Source organism: Mandrillus leucophaeus, unplaced genomic scaffold (assembly GCF_000951045.1).
Source record: "Mandrillus leucophaeus isolate KB7577 unplaced genomic scaffold, Mleu.le_1.0 Scaffold547, whole genome shotgun sequence".
NCBI classification, from domain to species: Eukaryota; Metazoa; Chordata; class Mammalia; order Primates; family Cercopithecidae; genus Mandrillus; species Mandrillus leucophaeus.
Genome location: NW_012105886.1, coordinates 131,770 through 139,178, shown reverse-complemented (window position 1 = coordinate 139,178; position 7,409 = coordinate 131,770).

The window sequence follows — 7,409 nt, the reverse complement described above, 5'->3', positions numbered from 1 at the left end:
TTTTTTTTTGAGATGGAGTCTTGCTCTGTCTCCCAGGCTGGAGTGTAGGGGCGTGATTTTGGCTCACTGCAAGCTCCGCCTCCCAGGTTCATGCCATTCTCCTGCCTCAGCCTCCCGAGTAGCTGGGACTACAGGCATCCACCACCATGTCCGGCTAATTTTTTTGTATTTTTAGTAGAGACGGGGTTTCACCATGTTAGCCAGGATGGTCTCGATCTGCTGACCTCGTGATCTGCCCGCCTCAGCCTCCCAAAGTGCTGGGATTACAGGCGTGAGCCACCGCGCCCGGCCCCAACTCTCATTCTTTATGGTTTTTTTGTTTGTTTTGCCCTTAGTTTTGTCTTTTACAACCTTATAAATCACGTGAGTTTCAGAGATCTCAAACAATACTAATGCAGTAAGTAAACAGGAGAGCAGGAGTGGGGTTTGGCCAACAGCACTGGTGAAATTCACTTACAGTGGTCGAACCCAGCTGTTGCAGCTATTTGTCCTTAATAGTGGAAGGACACCTCCTCACTACAGAGAGTTGGGCAGTGACTTGTAGTACGCTAATTGGGACTACAGGGTACTCTTGATCAGGTCTAATTTTTTGTAAGAGAACCGTGTGGCTTAAATTGATGTAAAGTATCTACATAAACTACATAACGGAAGACAGGTAACTCAGATAAAGCAGGTATCAAAGACGAAATTTGGCCATTTATCTAGAATTATCTGAGGGAGAACACCATTGAATCCAACAAATACAATCATTCTGGTGGTTATTAAAGTGTAAGAATCACTGTTATACATGTCCACGTATTCAGAGGGAAGAGTACCAGTGTCTGCAACTTATTTTGAAATACATTTTTAAAAACCAGATAGATGAATGGATAGACAGAGGGATGGAAAAATAAACAGGTGATAAGGCAAGTGCAGTAAAATGTTAGTGGTGGAATCCAGTTAGTGGGTATACATATGTTCCCCGAAAAAATTTTTCAGTTTGGCTGTATATTTGAATTTTTTTTTCTTTTTTGAGACGGGTCTTACTCTGTTGCCCAGGCTGGAATGCAGTGCAAGGATCATAGCTCACTGTAGCCTTGACCTCCTAGGCTCAAGCAATCCTCCCTCCTCAGCCTTGCAAGTAGCTGGAACCACAGGTATGTGCCACCACACCTGACTAATTAAAAAAAAAAAAATCTTTTGTAGAGATGGTGTCTCACTTTGTTGTCCAGGCTGGTCCTGAACTCCTGGCTCAAGTGATCCTCCCACCTTTGCATCCCAAAGTGCTAGGATTACAGGCATGAGCCACCATGTCTGGTCCCAATAATTTTTATAGTAAAACAGGAAAAAAACCTGCCAACATTTTTGAGTGCTTTCCCTGTGTCAGGCACTTTGTATTAGTGATCACAATTAGTCCTCACAAGAAGCCTGTGAGGTAGGTACCATATTACTACCCCTATTTTACAGATAAGCAAACAGGCACAGAGAGGCTAAGGGACTTGCCCAGAGTCTCACAGCTAACAATCTAGGACGAGTTAAGATTCAAATCCAGGCCTGTGTGTTTGCAAAGCCAGGGCCTTTAGCTGTGGAACAGAGAGAATTCAGCAGATGTTTTTCAGAGCCTCCGTTAAATATTACTGAGTATTATAAAACTTTTAGAAGAAAACATACGAAAATAGTTTCATAACCTCAGTCCAAGAAGAGTTCTCTAACATTACATGTAAAACACTATCAAAGAAAATATATCAGACTTAATTAAGTTAAAAACTTCTCTAAAATAACGAAAAGGCAAGCCACATACTAGGAGAGGATACTTGCAATGCATATATTTGATAACAACTCTGTGGCATTCATAGAGGTGCTCTGCTCAGATCTCCATTCTAGAGGGGATCTGCCTTAGCTTTCAAGCCAAGGCCACAAATTTCCTCGGAGCCACCTAGCCAATTATAAGCACAGAGGTAGTATACGGACTCACTAGCTCTGTGCACAGTGTTTGTGTTAGAGCTCCCCATTGGATTTACTGAGACTTCCTCAAAGATGCACTCTCATCTCACTCTCTTTCTACCAAATTTACCTTCCTTTCCCATTTCTTTTCACCAGTGTCAGACCTGCATCTTAAGATTTTCTCTGCCTGTAACTTTTTTCTTTCCCCTTTATCTTTCATAGATGTTACTCCCGATAAATCTCTTGCATTGTTAATTTCATATTGGTACTTGCTTCCCAAAGAACCCACCTGATATACTCATATCCAGAATGCATAAAGAATGTCTACAAATCGATAAGAAAAAGATAGATAATCCGATTTTTTTTTTTTTTTTAGATGAGTCTCACTTTGTCGCCAGTTTGGAGTGCAATGGTGTGATCTCGGCTCACTGCAGCCTCCTCCTCCCAGGTTCAAGTGATTCTCCTGCCTCAGCCTCCTGAGCAGCTGGGATTACATGTGCGTGCCACCACAGCCGGCTAAATTTTGTATTTTTAGTAGAGACGGGGTTATACCATGTTGGTCAGGCTAGTCTCGAACTACCGACCTCGTGATCCGCCTGCCTCGGCCTCCCAAAGTGCCCAGCCCCAATTTTTTTTTTAATGGACAAAAGACTGAAACAGGTACTCTGCAAAGGAAGATAGCCAAATGACTAATAAATCTGTACAAAGGTGTTCAGTATCTTGGCCAGGTGCAGTGGCTCACACCTGTAATTCCAGCACTTTGGAAGGCGAACGGGGGCAGATCACAAGGTCAGGAGTTGGAGACCAGCCTGGCCAATATGGTGAAACCCTGTCTCTTATAAAAAAAAAAAAAAAAAATACAGACAGACGTGGTGGCTCACGCCTGTACGCCCAGCATTTTGGGAAGCCAAGTCAGGCGGATCACCTGAGGACAGGAGTTCGAGACTAGTCTGACCAACACGGAGAAACCCTGTCTCTACTAAAAATACAAAAAAAAAAAAAAAAAATTAAAAAAAAAACCCAAAAAATACAAAAATTAGCCACGTGCGGTGGGCGTGCCTGTAGTCCCAGTTACTCAGGAAGTGGAGGCAGAAGAATCGCTTGAACCTGGGAGGCGGAGGTTCCAGTGAGCTGAGATTGCGCCACTGCACTCCAGCCTGGGAGACAAAGTGAGACTCTGTCTCCAAAAACAAAACAAAACAAAACAAAAAACAAAAAAAGGGTTCAGCATCTCTAGTTATCAGGAAAATGTATATAAAAACCACAAGAAGGTATTGCTACACCTCCATCAGAATGGCTAAAATTAAAAGGACAATACCAAGTGTTGGTGAAACAAATTGAATTATCTTGTTTGTTTGTTTGTTTGTTTAGACGGAGTTTCGCCCTTGTCTCCCAGGCTGGAATGCGATGGCACGATCTTGGCTCTCTGCAACCTCTGCCTCCCGAGTTCAAGCGATTCTCCTGCCTCAGCCTCCCAAGTAGCTGGAATTACAGGCATGCGCCACCATGCAGGGCTAATTTTGTATTTTTAGTAGAGACAGGATTTCTCCATGTTGGTCAGGCTGGTCTTGAACTCCCGACCTAAGGTGACCCGCCCACCTTGGCCTCCCAAAGTACTGGGATTACAGGCGTGAGCCACCACGCCCAGCCTCTTTTTTTTTGTGGGAATATAATTTGGTACAACAACCTTGGAAAACTGGCAGTGTCTACTAAAACTAACATAGATTTATCATATGATCCAGCAGTACTACTCCTGGGTGTAAACCAACAGAAATAAGTGCTTATATCCACCAAAAGATGGACAACAATGTGGACACAACTCAAATATTTATCAACAGACTGGATGAATGAAATGTGCTATATTCATACAATGGATTTCTCCCCAATAATGAATGTACTACTGTCACACAGTATGGACATGACACATAAACATAATGTTAAGTGAGAAAGTCATACTTAAAGAGTATACACTGCATGACTCCATTTATATCAAGTTTAAAAACAGATACAACTAATTATTGTCAAGGAGGTCAGAATATCCGGTGCCTTCTGGGGGTGGATATTGACTAGAAGCAGCCCTGAGGCAGCCTTTTGAGTGGCTGAAAGCATTCTGTATCTTAATCCGGGTGGTGGGTTACAAAGACTCTCTCCTTGGTGACACTCTAACAAGGCTTCTCTGAGCCCTGTTCTCCATTAGGCTTCAGCCTTGGCCTGTAACTACTGCAGATTCTGAGCACACATTATTTTATCCATGCCCCACACTAAGAGACCCAAACAAATACTAGCATGTCCCTAGGATGATGACTTCAGTCACCTTTAGTTCCTGCCTGGGAAAGCTCAAGACTGCCAAAATAATATATGTTTGTTCCAGTTCTACGAGCCTGTGGTGACCACAACGTTTGATTTTATTCTGAAACTGTTACAACTGTATCCATTCAGTTTAATGATGGGTGTCTTGTTCTTTCAACAAGGAAAAAAATCTCATATGGAGCAATTTCACTCCTGATCCCTCACTCTTACTTTTTCATATTCTGGGATCACAGACTCAGAACACATCCATTTGCTAATCAGATTTGTTTGTTTCCTGGAGAATTGTGACTTTTTGACTGCTGCATCATTAAAAAATTTTTTTTCATATATTTAAGGTAAGTTCTTTAGTATCAAGAGTTCTAAAGGTTCTCTGCCCTTTCAGATCAGTGCCTACTATTTTATAACATATATTTGTAACATCCCCTTTAGTAGCTTGAAATGAAATTCATAATCTACTTTACATGAACATTTTCAAATAAATAAAAATAATATTCTAACAGCAATACTAATAAATAAAAAGAAAGCAATTTATAGGAAAATAATATCAACCTCAGTATGTAAATACTTGGGCATAACTACATTAAAAGACATAATATGGCCAGATGCAGTGGCTCATGCCTGTAATCCCAGCATTTTGGGAGGCTGAGGCAGGATTGCTTGAGCTCAGGAGTTCGAGACCAGCCTGGGCAATGTAGCAAGACCCCGTCTCTTTAAAAAAAAAAAAAAAGCTATAATGGGCCGGGTGTGGTAGCACATGCCTGTAGTCCCAGCTATTTGGGAGGCTGAGGTAGGAGGAGGAGGATAGCTTGAGCCTAGGAGATGGAGGCTTCAGTGAGCTGTGTTCATGCCAGTGCATTCCAGCCTTGGTGACAGAGCGAGACCCTGTCTCCAAAAAAAAAAAAAAAAAAGACACAATGAAGTTGGCAGATGTTTGTACTTGTACCTAGAATCAGTGTGAATGCAAGTGCTGCAAATGCAGCCTGATATTACTGTGTTGTATTTTTTTTTTTCCCCCAAGACAGAGTCTAGCTCTGTCACCCAGGTTAGAGTACAATGGCACGATCTCGGCTCACTGCAACCACCGCCAGCCCGGTTCTAGCGATTCTCGTGCCTCAGCCTCCCGAGTAGCTGGCATTACAGGTGCACACCACCACGCCCAGCTAATTTCTGTATTTTTAGTAGAGACAGGGTTTCACCATGTTGCCCAGGCTGGTCTTGAACTCCTGAATTCAGGTAATCCACCCACCTCGGCCTCCCAAAGTACTGGGATTACAGGTGTGAGCCACCACACCTGGCATACTGTGTTGTATTGATGAGCTGTCAAGAGTTACAATTTTCCAACTTTTAAAACTTTTTAAATAAAACAGTCTGTCTTCAATTTATACAGTATTTGTATTCCTGGGAAATTCAGTGTATATTAAAACCATACAAAAATATTGTATATTTATATATGAAAGGGAGTTGTGTTCTAACCATATATTATTCAAATAGGCATTTCAACTACACAAATGTGAATGTTTGGTGAGACATTTGAAGGTCGTGAGGATGAGGGACAATTCTTGACTGTGCTCTTTCCTCAAGGACCTGCTGCCTGCTGTTCCCCCAGCTGGAATGTTCTTTCCCTGAATCTCCCTGTGAATGGCATTTTTTTTTTTTTGAGACAGAGTCTCACTGTGTCACCCAGGCTGGAGTGCAAGTGGCATGATCTTGGCTCACTGCAACCTCCGCCTCCCAGGTTCAAGCAATTCTCTGCCTCAGCCTCCCGAGTAGCTGGGGTTACAAGGAGCCTGCCACCACGCCTGGCTAATTTTTGTATTTTTAGTAGAGACGGAGTTTCACCATCTTGGCCAGGCTGGTCTTGAACTCCCGACCTCGTGATCCACCTGCCTCAGCCTCCCAAAGTGCTGGGATTACAGTCGTGAGCCACCGCACCCGGCCAGCTCTTTCTTATACTGAGGACTCAGCTCAAATGTCACCTCCTCAGAACATTCCTCTCCCTCAGTCACTTTTCATTTTGAAATTCCTTCAGAGAATTGAAAATGTTTTCCATCTCTTTGAAAGGTATGTACATGTTTTAAAAAGCTAAATAAGCCTCTTGCTAGTTTTGCATCCTCAGAAGGTCTTTCTTGGGGGCCTTGGAGCCATCTCTTGGAAAGTGAACATCAAGGATGGTGCTCCACGTCTCTGTCTCTAGGGGGGTTTAAGCCTTGGCTCTTGGCTCCAAGATACAACTTTCCATTATTTTCCTTTGGATAAAGACAATTAACAGGTATATAATGGATTGTATGTGCCTGACCATATGAAAGGATTAGGTTTCTTTTTTTTTTGGTCTTTGCACCCTCTTCAGTGGATTGCCTGTGATGTGCATCATGGTATGTTTTAGTACGTATCCAATAATAAAACTGTTTCATTCTTTTGTTGTACATTGTGCATTTCGTGGAAAGAATACTTTGGAGTTGGCGGGATATTTTTAATTATTTGCCCACCTGGGTCCCCCAGTTTTGGGCACTTGTATGGCAGGCTGATACTCCCCATTCCCTCTCCGTACTTATTTTAACTAGTAAGGGATGGGGCAAGGGTATGGAGCTTTGGAGTCAGACAACCCTGGCTTTTTTAAACTGTGCCTTTTCTTACCAGCATTTGGAAGTGCTGTATGTTGAAGTAACTTCTCTGAACCCCGAATACTTCATCTATACAATTAGGAATAATAAATACGTCATAGATTAGGTATAGACATTATCTGACGCATAGCAGGTACTATTCAAATGAAGGAAACGAAGTTATCCTAGGTCCTTTAATGCACTAAATGTTTGCTCCATTTTCCCCTTTCTTGGTATCTGTGTGAAATCTCAGGATACAGTGTCCACTAAACTTCAGCGCACTGCGTAATGAGACAACGACCTGGAAGTACGGACCTTTTGAGTTTAAACGGGTTTCAGTAGGTAAAAGACGTAAAGTTCACAGTACCCTCGCAATTTAGATAGAAAGAGGAAAAAATCAGCCGGGTGGGGGGGTCCCCGTATGCAAATAGAGGAATTATAGAAGAAGACAGGCTCTGCCGCAGCCGCACTTCCCCCTCCGCGCTGGCGCGGGGGTGGAGATTTGCATGTGCGAAGTCGGGAAGAGGGGGAACCACCTCTCGAAAACCCCGGGCGTCGCCCTCCCCGGCCTGGAGG